The sequence below is a fragment of the Acanthisitta chloris genome, unplaced genomic scaffold, assembly GCF_000695815.1.
Source record: "Acanthisitta chloris isolate BGI_N310 unplaced genomic scaffold, ASM69581v1 scaffold5659, whole genome shotgun sequence".
Classification (NCBI taxonomy): Eukaryota; Metazoa; Chordata; class Aves; order Passeriformes; family Acanthisittidae; genus Acanthisitta; species Acanthisitta chloris.
The window spans coordinates 57,269-71,585 of record NW_008690726.1 but is presented as its reverse complement, the minus strand read 5'-3'; positions in this window follow the sequence as shown (position 1 = coordinate 71,585).

The window sequence follows — 14,317 nt, the reverse complement described above, 5'->3', positions numbered from 1 at the left end:
GTATCAGAAAGATACGAAGTTATTAGTATCCAAAGGAGGGTAATGAACATGGTGAACAGATCTAGGGGGGAACCATAGGTGGAGCAGCTGAGGTCACCTGGTCTGTCCAGCCTGGATAAGAGGTGGCTGAGGAGAGACCTCATAGCAGCCTACAGCTTCCTCACGAGGGGAAATGGAGGGGCAGGCACTCATCTCTTCACTCTCGTGACCAGTGACAGGACCTGAGGGAATGGCATGAGGTGTGTCACGAGAGGTTTAGGTTAGATATTAGAAAATTGTTCTTCACTCAGAGGGTGGTTGGATACTGGAACAGGCTCCCCAGGGAAGCTGTCACAGCACCAAGCCTGACAGAGTTCAGGAAGTGTTTGGACAACACTCTCAGGCACATGGTGTGATTCTCGGGAATGTCCTGTGTGGGGCTGGGAGTTGCACTCAGAGATCATTGTGGGTCCCTTCCAACTCAGGGTATTCTATGATTCCATAAGGTCCAATTCCTGGGCATGGTTTTAGGCTTGTATCCTATTTTCTAAGCTGTGGTTCATCTTGGCTGTTTTCCAGGATATCCCTGCTGGTAGGGAGGTAAAAAAAAGTATATTATTAACTGGAGTTGGCAAACTGGAGTTACAGCAGCAGTGAAAATGAGTGTGCTTGTGTTTGTATATTACAGTTAACTGTTGAAGAACTGAGACAACTCTTGAAATTAAGCAGCTGTCTTCAGTTAAAACAGCTCTCCATGCCTATAAATGAACAGCCCTGCTTCTGCTTCTGGACTTCTTACTGAGCTGTTTTGCATGGCCATGCTTGCTGTCATCCTGTATAATATGTCCTTAAGACTGAAAGGAGAGCTAAGATCATAGGAACTTCAAAGTACTTATGTGCTGTGCCTTATTAATATCTTAACATTGTTTCTAATAGTCTGTTTCCTAGGATTCCCAAGGCTTTACAAGATGAACCTAGATATTAGGAAGGCTTAGGTTAAATCAGGATTGTAAGGAATTTGTATCATAGGTGGAAGACAAGAGAGCACTCAAAAATAGCATAGGACCATTGCTTCTCTAGTGTGTTTAAACAAAGTGCTTTAATTAAATTCCTGAAACTGCTTAAATATTTCTTTAAAGTTAACTTAAATCAAACATGTTTGTTTATAGTTTTTGATACTTGATATTATTATGTTAAATTATTTTGTTAATAAGTATTAGCATCCATGCAGGTTGAGAAGTTAGAATAAGTACAAGTTATACATACAAGTGAGGATCAGTCATTCCTAAGGTCTCTTGTCTGTTTTCCTTATCTGAGTTAGTTATATTCTGAGCAGTCCTCCATAGCCAGGCAATGGCTAACACAAATAGTCCCTTTTCATCTTTGTGGATTATCCAAATTCCCTGTTGCTATTTCATGTGCAGAAAATAATAGTTCTTCATGTAATTTAAGTAGCCTCATTTATTTGTTGCTTTACTCTCTCTGACAAGCATGGGCTGGTTGTGCTGATTCGTGCATTCATAATGTCCATAGTTGTCTACAGAGAAATACAGCCTTTGGCAACTGAGGAGGTTGGGAGCACCAAAAAAACCAAACCCAAACAAACACAACCAAAAAAACCAAACCACAAATGAACCACCTCTTCCTAGAATGAATCATAGAGTGGCCTTGGTTGGAAGGGACCTTAAAGATCATCTGGTTCCAACCCCCAAGTTCTTCTGTACCTGTAATATGGCAATCAGAATAAACACTACTGCATCAAGTGCTGGAGCTTTGTACTGAAAAAATACTATATATATAAAATATATATACCCCCCTGTGTGTGTATATATCTCCTGATTGTGTGCCAGCTTTATGTCACCTAGGGATATTGTCAGATGTCTCGTTGAGAGCAAAATTTTACTTTGTTTATGAAAAGTAGTATCACTGGAAAGGATTAAGGAATTAAATTCTTAGGCAAAGTGATTGTCTGGCTCCTGCTTCCTAATGGATGTGGAGCAAGCTTTATTCTGTGGGAGTTATGCAACTGTAGCTCTGACTGTTGCCAGTGTGAAACATAAGGTATTGTCTTCAGCATGATCTTCCCTTATTGTCAGGAGTTATTAGTGAAGAGACAAAGCAACTTCCTACTGTGCCTTCCAGACTTACCTGGTGGCCTTAGAGAATGAGATATTGGGGTGAGAAGAGCACCAGTAAGAAACATCTGTAGCTTTGTCAGTGGTTATGATTATCACTTTGTTATGGCAATTTCCAGAGAAGTCATGTGTGAAACACAAATTGCAGGTCAGATTCATACTCAAAATATTTTCCCATAAACATGGTTTTTGTTGTTAGGGGTTACTCCCTTGGGAGACGTTATGAAATTTGCATACTTGCTTAATTCTCCATTGAAAATATATTCAAAGTATGGAGGGGAAGGAATACTGATAAGGTGTATACAAAGGCCACTGGGAAGTACTACACCTATATCCTAGTGCTGAATTGAAGTTGTTACTTTGTGTTGATCTAGGCTTAGATATCAGTATTTGAAAAGTGCTAATGAAATTTCTTGGCATTGAGCTGCCTCCATCCTGTTTGCTCACTTATGCAAAGGAATCCCAGATAGCTTACAGATGTTTCTTAGTGAAGACTAGAAGAAAGAGATGGAAAAATCCCCAGTCAGTCACTTCTGGAGAGGCCTGCAAAGTTTGATACGAGCGAGCTTCCTGATGTAAAGAGATCTCAGGGTGCAAATCACTGATGTATGTAACAACTCCCTTTCCAGAGTGTGGAAGTTGACTCTGGTCTCAATGTGAATTTTCCTCAAAAGGTGCAGGTCTAACAAACCATCTGCTCCTTAACTCTTAAGTTCCCATGGCTGTTAGTAATTCAGAAACACTGGAAAAACAAGCCTTAAACTGTCTTGTGACATTAAAAGTATAAATTATTTCTGGTTTGTGGAAGGTGAAGCAGGCACCTGGGTTTATCAGTGTTTATGTCATGCTGAGGTGATGGATGTCAGGTGATTCCATGAATATATTTATGTGGGAAATGTCAGGCCTCTGTTGTCTGCAACCTCCTTTACCCACGCTGAGTTATTTTGTGCAAGAGGCAATCGTAGAACATGTATTTAAAAGAAATACTAACCAGATTGTGGTAGTGTCTTCTGTGGCACCAATTATTTAGGAAAGTATAGGATTTTCTTTCAAAGGTCACATTGTCTGCTCTGTTTTGTTTGTAGTTACAAAATTTTTGGGAAATATTTCATGTGTAGTAAGCCTAGAGGAGGACAGACACCTGCTTTACATGGACTGTGGTAAATCCATAAACCTCTATGCTGTTCCTTGAGGGTCAGTTCCTTCATTCAAACAAGATGGATATCAGAATAACAACTGGTTCCTACTCTTGAAGTATTGGTAAAAGACTTTTTTTTTTTTTAATGTAAGCATGTGTTTACAAATGCTTCTAGTTGGGAGCAGGTGATTTTCTTTGTAACTCTTCCCATTAAATGTATTCAGTGGCAAGTTTTTACCAGTAAATGATCTTTAGCTAAATACCCAATAGATTTGAAGAAAATCAAATGTGGACAAACATTTTAATAAAAATGTTTCTTTTTTATTTATATTTCATGCCTTCTCTTATGTCACAGGAGAGCTATTTAAGCAACATAAAACCCAGCATGTAGAAATACAGTAAAATAGGGGAGTGAATTTGACATAAGAACATGCACGTCTGCTTTTTAGGCACAGATTGACGGAGGGGGCGGAGAAAAAACCTAAACCAAAGTAATTGTGTATTAGTCTGGAAGTGTTTTGCTGTAGCACCACCATTTTGCCTGGAGTCTGTTGAACTGATGGCTTTGGTGAAATGACCTTTAGCCTCTAGCTCATCAGAAACATTTCTGATGGTTTAAGACCTCACTACTTCTATGCTGGATGTTCTTGCACCTACAGTAGAATTAGCAGGGGAAAAATCTGTGTTTTCTTCAATTCTTTTATGTAGTTCTTTACTCTTCCCTAAGTCCAATAAAGTAAAGGGAATGAAAGTACATAGAGTGAAGGACTGAGGCTGCTCTGTAGGTGTCACAGCTTGAAATATGCCTTAGAATTTCAAACCTAAAGCTTTGGTCAGTAACCATCTCTGCAGCCTTCACTCTGTCTCAATTCCTTTCTCTCATGGCTGCAGATGTGCAGCTATAAGGAGTATTACTGAATTGGCAAAAACAAGCACTCAGAAATGAAGATCAGTATGAAGAACAGCTATGCAGCCTCCTTTTCTATTTTAGCCTCTTAACAGTTCTTATGCAGGGAGTACTTTCTGGTGTTTGCAAAAGATTACTGCCATGTTCAGTGCTGTGATATAATTTCTGTGACACATTCTCAGGTGCTATTTACTGGTATCTAATGGTTTTTAAAACTTTCAAACTCTTGCAGATGATAGGATTTTTAATTTTTAAATGGTTTTCTGCACTTCTCATCACCATAACATGCAAGTGCTTTACTCAAATGGTTTAATTAATTTTCACAGCATTTTTTGTGGTCAGAGCTTCTTGGTATTCCTTGTTTCTTAGTGTTTGGAGGCTTGGGAAGTGGGATCAGATATATCCCCAAACCTGGTCATCTGACATGTGACTCCCAAAGGTTTCATGCTGCTGAGCATTAAGCTGTAGCTGTGACCTTCCATGCCTGCTGCCTGTTGGGCACTACCCAGGGTTGTGTGTCCTGAAAGGAATATAAGTACAATTTAGAGGTATAAATTAATTCTGGACCAGGAACATGCTTCTTAAGTGGGTTGTGGGTGTATTTCTGGTTTTTTTGGGGTTGGATTTTTTTGGTCGATCATCAGGTATCTTCACTAGGACACCATGTTTTATCTTTCTGGAGACCTCTAAATCATGTTTGCTGTGACTGTTAAAAAGGTTGTATAAAGTACAGTTGCCCTCATTACACGAACAGTGGAAATCTATCCCATCCAAAATGGTATGACATGGGAGTCCTGGGGAAATTTGTGAGCCTGTGTAATTATGTTACAAGTGCACCAGGAGGAAGTCTGGATGTGTATGGGCAACCTGACTCCTGCCATTTTTGCATTTTAAGTCTCTGAGTTTGCAACCTAAATAGTGTGTTTTGACCACAGTTTTGTTTGTATTGTTTTCTAAGTTAGAAAACAAACCCACAGCAATTTGTTACGTGATGCTGCACTCTGTTCATCACTGTCACATCTTTTCCCAGGCTGCCAAGTTGGTTCCTGTTCCCCCCAACAGTTTTCACCTCTGTACTGCATTTGTGCCATGTCTTGAATCACTGAAATAGAGGCAGCAGAGGCTCACTGCTTGCTGTTTGGGTAGTTGGGATGCAGCCTGCTGCATCCTGGATTTGTGTTTGGAGGGAAAGCTGTCCTGTCTGGATGTACTGCTCAGTGCAGTCAGAGTCCCTGAAGGACATGGTTAAAATTGATGCCTTCTGCTGAGCTAATGCACCTGCAGTTTTTCAGAGTAAGTTGACCAAATCTGAGCCTTTTCTCATTGTGTTGCCTGAAAGCACATGCACCATAAAAGCCTATTCTGTTGCCCATCTTGAAATTTGGCTACTTAAAAACCTCTTGCTTACTTTTTAAAAATCTTTGGCAAAGCACTATTCATTGTACTGGGTCTTTCGTCTTATTCTTGGAAGAGATCTGTGGTTTCTGGAGAGCTAGGATTTTATGCTAGAGTTTCCAGAACTCATTAGATGATACTCTGGAAATTACACCCTACTGGAGGGGACAGGTTTTGACTGAAAAATAGGGTATTGGCCAACTGTTAGAGTAGACTTTTTGAATGCAATCTGAAAAATACAGCAGTCTAATAGTACCTGATTTGAGTTTGGTCATCCAAAAATTCTTTTTAAATGACCACTAATAGAATAATTATATTTCTACAAGGAAAAATGTTGAAGTACATAGCACTCACTGCATGTTCAATGATTTTGTTACAAATCAAGGCTTATACAATTCAGGCTCAAAAAAATGACCAGAAGAGTAAATTACAGAAATAAGTAAATCTTCTGCATATCATTTATTGGTGGTTGATGTGTGCTTATCTAACATGGTGAGCTCCAGGCTTATTGAGGTGGATCTCAGGAGGTGTGCTCAGGGGTGAGAAGCAGTTAGGTGTGAAGCTGGTGTCGCTCTGCCTGGTACCAGCTCTCAACAGAGGTGAGGCCAAGAGGTGCTGAACTGTCAGAGTCCCTCTGGCCACCTCTCCTGCTCTGTGCCTTTGCCCCAGTGAGCTGTGAACCCAAACACTTGACAGGTGGTGGAGGGAGATAATGGGGGTTTTATGTTTTCTTGCAGATGGTGGTACAGGTACTAGATATGCTTTGTTTACTAAATGTTAATGGTTTCTTAAGGAAATAACTCTGTGCCTTCTGGAGCAGAGGTTCACAACTGAGTGGAATAGTTAAAGCTCAACAAATGGCATTTTAAAATGCTGTTTCATTATGACTAATTAATAGGCAGGGCAGCTGACGTTGGCTTGAAGGGTGTCTGTAAAGCTAGTTTTTGTGGGCCTTGTAGATTATAAAATGGTTCAAGAAAGACTGATGGATTCTGGGTTCTCCCTGAACTTTCAAAACAGGCACATTATTTTAGGGATGAAATCAAACTCCCAATGTCATCACTGACACTTTGCAAATGGAAATGATGGGTACAGCTCAGCTTTAATCAGAAAAATTAACTACTGCTTGATACACTTACCTCAGTAGTTGTAAGGACAACATTTAACATGTTTTGGACTTTTTCTGCTTCAGTTGCATGTCGGTGGGGAAGGCTCACTGAGCTCAAACAATGAAAGAAAAATCTGTCTCACCTTTCACAAGTTAAAGTTTAAACTGTGAGGTTTAGCTATCTGCAGGCCAGGAGAAACAAAGGAGGTTTCTTAGCTTTGCACCTGTCAAATGCTGGAAATAATTGCTGTTCGAAAGCAAAAAAAACCCCAACCCAAAACACAAGCTGTGCAGCAGCTGCCAAGTCCAGTGTGTGGGTATATGCAGGTACCTAGGCCAAGCAGGTTGAGGAAGCACAGCTTTTGGTGTGCAGATTTGGTGTGCTGAAATTGAGTTGTGTTTTGTTGTGTGGAAACCATGGGATACAGGTGTGGTATCTGTGCTGGAGACAGTAGCTGAGGTAGTCATGAAGGGAGTTTGCACTCAGGTGGGAGGAAGGAAAAGCCTTGCTGTAACTTGAGTTGAATATGGCTGAAAGCATTTTTCCAAGTGTCTTGACTGGTCTCCTAACAGGCAGCCTCTTGCCTCACAGACCCTCCCTTGGTTATGTCTCCAGGTCAGAGGTGTAACCTCCCTCCACAATTATGAACCACCTTAGGAAAATGATGCATATTTTCTCCACTCCTGTGTAACAGGATTGGAGAATGGCACACTAACACTTCTTTGTAGGCATGAATTGGCCCCCTTGTTTTGCTGAAATTAATTAGCCATGTGGTGCTTCTATTACCAGAAATCCATTATTGAGCACTTCAAAAGCTGAATAAAAAAGTGCAGACACTGGAATTTGAATACTGCTCATAGTTTAAGTCAGCCTTAACTGATAAGGTTTTTAAAGGTAGAAAGATTTTTATGTGATTTTCCAGATGTTTCTGTGTCAGTTGGAGAACCGACAATTGCAGTAACCTGTTAGTACTGAGAGAAAATTGAAAACTTAAAATGATGGGACTGGTAATAATTTACATGTGGTGGGACTGAAAGCTGAATTACCTGCAGGAGTCCTTGGTTAATGCATGTGTTTGGGGCAGTTGAGCTTGTTCTGATAATTCACTTTGATATCAAGCTTCTTGCGTAACTCATGTTTCCCTGGTCAATACATGTAATTTGAGGATTCTTGTACTTTTAATTGTTTAAAGAATAAAAAGATGAAATTGATAAATCTGTTGTACTTGCTTACACTAAACAAAGTAGTAGTAAACAGCATCAAGGCTTAGCATGGAAATAAGGTCAATCCCCCTAATTCCACTAGAGCTTGGGTTTTTTTTTTTCCTATGGAAAATTATTAGTATTTTAGTAAGCAATGAAATATGATTTTTTAGGTGGTCTTAGAACACCTGGACTGCTAAAGTTAGGTGGCCCAGTAAGTATTGGCTCTTTATGTAAGATTTCTTCCTGTATCTCAGAAAGCTTGGCTTCTAGGATGGACAGAAAAAGGAAACTGGGTTTCAACTGTTGGCAGGATGTGAGAAAAAGGACAGCTGTGCTCTCTAAAGGTTTTTTAGCTGTAAATGAATCAGCTGTAGGTGATTTTCAGGAAACAAGGCAAGTGTTCAAGACTGTGAAATTACCAGTATTCTACCTAGGTGTCTATCTGTGGCTTTGTTAGACTTCTTGAGGCATCTTGCATGGAGTAGTTGATCTTTGAAGCCAGCATAAGTGTTAGAAATGAGGACACTCAGAGAACTATACGAGGTCCTGAGAAAGAAAGCTACTTACATACTTAATGGCATTTTGTGTAATCAAAGTCTAACAAATATTAGTGAAATTAATCTACTCTGTGTGGAAGTGAAGTATCACCAGTTCTGTTTTAAGAGAATGAAGGAATTAGGAGAACTGACAAAGGACCCTTAGGAAGTTAGTGGCAGAGGTAGGAAATTGCACTGGTTTAAGAGAGTCCCACTGCAATGCATAATCCAGCAGCATTAAGGAGTTTTTACTCTTACATATTCCAGAGTTTACAGATAAATTCAGTCAGGTTCTTAAGACTCTGAATTGTATTGTTTATTCTTATTTTAAAATAAAACCACAAATGTGCAAAATTTCGTTGTCTTTGCTAACTTGCATTGAAGGATGTTGAATTTGCTTCATGCTAACAAACAGCCAAAGTCTTTTCCTGCAGGTTGCTTGGCTAGTATTTGTTATGCTAATCTTGTGCATCGTGTTAAAACTGAGAGTATGTACACTTACCTAGAGGAGCACAGAAACTTGTGCTCTTGCAGGTCTATGCAGCCACGTCCCTCTGTATCTGCTGGCACTTACATCCTCTGTTTCTTCTTGCTGTTTTAAGTCAGTGTGCTGTCTTTTCTTTACATGGTAATCCCTGTAAAATGGGGATATGTTTCAATATGCTCATGCAATTCATGGACTCTAAAGTGCTGCTCTGCGTTGCTGCTGTTGCTCAGTGTCTTGGTGCAGTGAACTGAGGTGTGAAGCCACATCACTCTTAATCTCCTCATCATCCTTGGTTGTCTTTTATTATGGTTATGTTACAGAACTCAAACATGGGTCTGAATTGTGCCCTTTTTCCAAAGTTTTAGTATTTCAGTGTTAAGCAGTTTATTTGGGTCTAAGACCATACTTTCAGCTAGATAGCGGTGAAGCTTTTTTCTCTCCTTAGTCTTTCTTTTAGGACTGCATCGTCTGTGTGTTATTCCTGTGCTACAGTATTAACAGGCAGCTTTGCCTGTACACTGACACTTTCACTGCACCAACCCTGCAAGTTTTGATTATACAGATAATAAATACCAGTTGTTTATTAATTTTGAATTTATGACATTGAGCACTTCATGTTTGGCTGTTTCCTAGTTGTTTTCTACACAGAGAATTGATGATAATAGTCAGCTAGTCTTAATCTTTCATACCTGTAACAGTGTAGGACCTTCTAACTCTGTGTGCTTAGGCAAAGATACATACTGTGAATTTTACTCTGTTTGTTTGTTTTTTAATAAATAGTGACATCCTGGTCACTCTTAAGTGGTTCTTTGAAGATGGATAGTGATGATGCATGTATCAGTGGGACTTCTGGAGTGTTGAACCTACTCAGTGCTATTCTCATTGATGTGGATGATGGGATGAAGAGCATCCTTACCAGGTTTGCAGATGATATCAAAGGGAGGAGAGTGCTTGGTGGCACAGTGACCTGTAGTTTGCTGGGACCTCAGCAAGCTGGAGGCATGGACAAAGAAAACTTCATGAGTTTCAGTAAAGACTCATGTACCTTGAATAGAACAGCCCCCAGGTAACAGTGTGGGCTGGGAACTGATTTTCTAGGGAGAAGCTTTATGTGTGTGTGTTAGTGTTATATTTGTTTGTGGTTTTTTGGTGGTTTTATTTTTTTTTAGAAGAATGGAGCTAGAAAACTGTGCCCAGCTTTGGACACCTGAAGACAAAATGGGTATCAGTGAACCAGAGGGAATTTATCAAAAGCCTTCAGAGAAGATTAGAAGGGTGGAGATGAGATCTCATTGCTGTCTTCAACTGCCTAATTTGTAATTACAGAGAAAGTGGAACCTAAATTTTCACAGAGGAGCCCAGTGATGGGACTGAAAACAGTGCTCCAGCAGAAAGACCTTGGTGTAGATGAAGACAGTGGCAGTAAAGATTCTATTGTAATTCTGACTGGTTGTAAAGAAAAATATTTTCATTTCAAGAGGGGATAAGTAGCAGGAACAAGTTGCCCAGAGAGGCTTGTATCCTTCTTTGGGGAGTCTCCATCCTCAGATATGCCCAAAGCTCAACTTGACAATTTTGGGTTTCATTATTGAACTCTGGAATTAGCCCAGCTTTAAGCAGATATTAGAACCAGGCAGGAAGCTAAGGGAGACTCTGAAGATCTCATCTGACTGGAGTTTTTCTATGGTTTTATATAGCTAACTTGCTGAATGAAAGTCTTTGAAGTCATCATTGTATAGGACCATATTAACCTGTCTTATACAAAGGCACATGTAGCAAAACCTTGGGTTTTGAGGTTAGGACGTTGTGCCAGCCTAGTGCCAGAGTGTGTGTATATATATGTAATTGCAAGCAATTTTGGGAGGGAAGGACTTAGTTGACTGTGAACAGGAGGCAGTGGGCGTGTTTTCTTTTGGCTTCTTTAGAGAACAACATTATTGTCAAAGATCAGAACCAACATGAGCTGGTGGAAAACAATACTCTCACAAATAGAAATGCTCTCAGTGACAAAGTACTTGTTTGCTCACACAGCCAGTCTGGAGCACTGCTGTTCCCTTGTTTGTTTTTGTTCAAATGTCCAGATATTTGTAAATACAGTCTTTGTCCTTTTCTTAAGAAAAGAGGGTAAGAAGATAGAAACATATACATTTTCAATTGATTTCATTAACAAGTAAGGCCAGAGTACCATGTTTATAATGCTGGCTAGGAGGCACCATGGAAAAATTTAAACGAGTAAACAAGATAATTGTGAACCGTTTACAGACATTTTCTTCCTAAAAGTACAGTTTCAAAAATGAATGCTTAATCCTTAAAGCAGGAATTTTAGAGAAATTTTTTAAAATTTACTGGTTTCAAATTTTTATACCTTGAACATGTAAGTTCTTTTCATCCCACTTTCAGGAAGAATCAGTGTTAAGTCCAGAGGAAGCAGTTGAACTAGACAATCATTGCAGGTCCCTTCCAACTGAACTATTCTAAAATATTCAATGCATCTTTAACCCTTTATAAGCTTATTTCTGCCTCTATGGCTATAGAATTTGTTTCCTGAAATGTTAACAGGTATGAAAACTCTTAGTCCATGAAGTTGGTGGGTTTTATAATACCCGTTTGCTTCTCTTTTCTGAGTCATGGATTGTGCTATCCTGTCTTTCAGTGTTGTCTCAAGGTAAGCTCCTGTCTGTCTGGAATATAATCAGCTATTGGTATTGAATCCTTTTATGGATTGATGTCAATGTAGGGGCTTACTCAAGAAAACTTAGATTTTTATCTGTTCCTTCACCATTTTTTGGTACTGAAAAATATGGCTCAAACAGAAAAAAAGTTGATGTGTATTTGTGTATCCAGCCTGCAAGGACAGGTGGCTGATCTGATCTGACATGCACTTAATGATTTAAATGCAGTGAGTGACTGACAAGCTTGACCTGAGGCTGCAAACTGAAAGCTGGCCTCCCACCTCCCTCTCTGTGTAAGCACCATCAGCCTGCAGCTGTGCCCCAGACTGCACTTTGGAGCCAGCACGTACATAATTAGCTGCACATATGCCTCTCCGAGAGGTGAAGGGATATGAGTCACTTGACAAGGGTAGAGAACCTGCGAGATGGTCTCTTGCTTTTTTCCTGTCTGGACTAAATGTTGTTAAAGATATGACCATATTGAGAGGTTCCCCCCTATGCCTTTGGACATGAAAATGCTTTGCTCTAATGCCTCTGGGCATTTGTACATCTTATTAAAATATATCTACAGTATGCAGTTAAACAATTACTTTTCAGAATCAAAGATATTTGCAGCTACAGTCTAGACAAGCAGTTTTAAGCCCTGTGTCTTGTAAGCAAGTGTCCTCCTATTTTTTGTCAAACTATTGCCTGTCTAGTCATACAGCTGCAAGTGATAAAAGGCATCCCTGGGCTGAATCTGCACAGGTGAGCAAACACAATGTTTGCTTACTCTGTTTGCTGCAATCTGAACCCTTCACTACTCAAAGTATTTGTTTTCCTTGGAAAACTACATTGTAGTGTAACATGTATTACACCACATTAAATATCATATAATAGGTAGGCAGGCTGATCACTGTAAGAAAAAGGGGTGATTCTTTTGACCAGGAGGACTAGCTAGCTAACAAACTGCAAGACCATCCCACTTCAATATAGGACTGAAAAAATCTACATGAAATAAACACTACTGTGTATGCTGTTTCCACTGGAATTTTGTCTTGCCTTCAGTACTTTGAGCAGAATGACCCTTGCTGTGGCTGAAGAAGTGCAAGAATTGCATTGTTGGCCCCTGCAGCTAAAGTTTGATAACTACTATATATGCTAGCCCTGGCCAGTGTGTAAATACATTGCAGTTAAGTGTTACTGTTGGCTTTACAGAGGTGGTACAGTTCTGTTTATCATCAGGTTTGTGAAAGCAGCGAAGTTGGGATTATTACTGGTTGACATGAGCACATTGTCTGTCTCCATCCTCCTACCACCTCAGCACTACACGAGTGGGCCCTGAAAGTTCACAAAGATAATGTGCCCTCAAAGCATCTTCCTTTCATTGGTATTAAGTCGTCCTTGCCTTACTCCCAGAGTGAGAGTTATGGCACTAAGACTAGGTCTTCTGCAGAGTTCATAGTTAGGACTACAGAAATGTGGCTGTTTAGTTCCCACATTCCTCTTGCAACTCTTGTTTTATAGACTGTCTTATACAATTTATCCTGTTAATACCTGACCTAGATATACCCATGCAATATGGACATGTTAATTTTTTGACAAGAAAAAACAACTGAGCATTCAATGGGTTTCTTTTTTCATCTTGAAGAAAGATAAGTGCTCTTTGAGTTGAAATAAGTATAGTCTTATTTGGACTTGGCTTGATCTGATTAGAGTAGTATGGTAGTGTCTTACTGTAGCAAAGATTTTGTAATGTTCAGTTTTATTATACTGCACTGTTAAAAATGCTGTAGCATGGGCCTGGATACCAAAACTGGGATCCAAATTTCTTATTTTCATAACAGTTGAAACGTCTATAAATATTTTATCTGAAACAAGTGAGGAATTGAAGAGTATAGCCTGGTTTAGTGCAGTGATTCGTTATTTCAACAGTACTCATGTGTTATACATTTCTATCGGTTAAATATCAAGTAGATTTTGCAGCTGTTTAATTCTCTTTTTGAGCTGATGCCTCTTCAATTGAGATACATAGCTACTGCAGTAAGCAGAATGGAAATCAATAGTATTGCAAGAGGAAAACCACAGATTGAAGGCACAAAAATGAAAACAAAATGGTAGTAACAAAGTTCTTTCTCTCATGCCATGTAGTTTTACATATCTTTAGTGCTTCCACATGTGAAACAAGTTTTGTGTGGTCTCAGATCATTACATTTATTTTAGGGAAAAAACCCAACAAACCCTTAATGTATTTTTAGAGGTGTAAAGTCTTCAGGCTTTTGCCTCTGATTTTCTGTCCTTTAGCCCTTTCTCCTAAGCAATAAGGCTTTTCACTTCTGCAAGTGGCAATTTATTTAAAAATAAATAAATAAATATCCCCCCAAGAAAAACAAAGTCCCAGAATAGACAGTACTGGGGGTTGAGATTATTTTTAGGCATATCTGACTTCTGTCACATCAGTTCAGCAATGTTACATCACTAAAAATATTACAAGCGTACTATTAACCTTTGCAAAATGAATGCAAAATGCTATTTCAGAGTTCAAAATAGCGCCAGCATGAGACTGGCAGATGTTTTTCCCATGTGCCTGTCTGAGAAATCCTGGAGAGGGAAGAGGGTGTGTGGAAGTGTGGCAGTGCCTGAGCTGGTCTCCGTGCTGTCGCCGTCCCCTCGAATCACTTGACAGGGTGTATGTATCACAGTGTGCATTTTGGGTACAAATATATTGGAATGAAATTACCAGCGAGAAATGCATTGAATTAATGGAGTATTTAG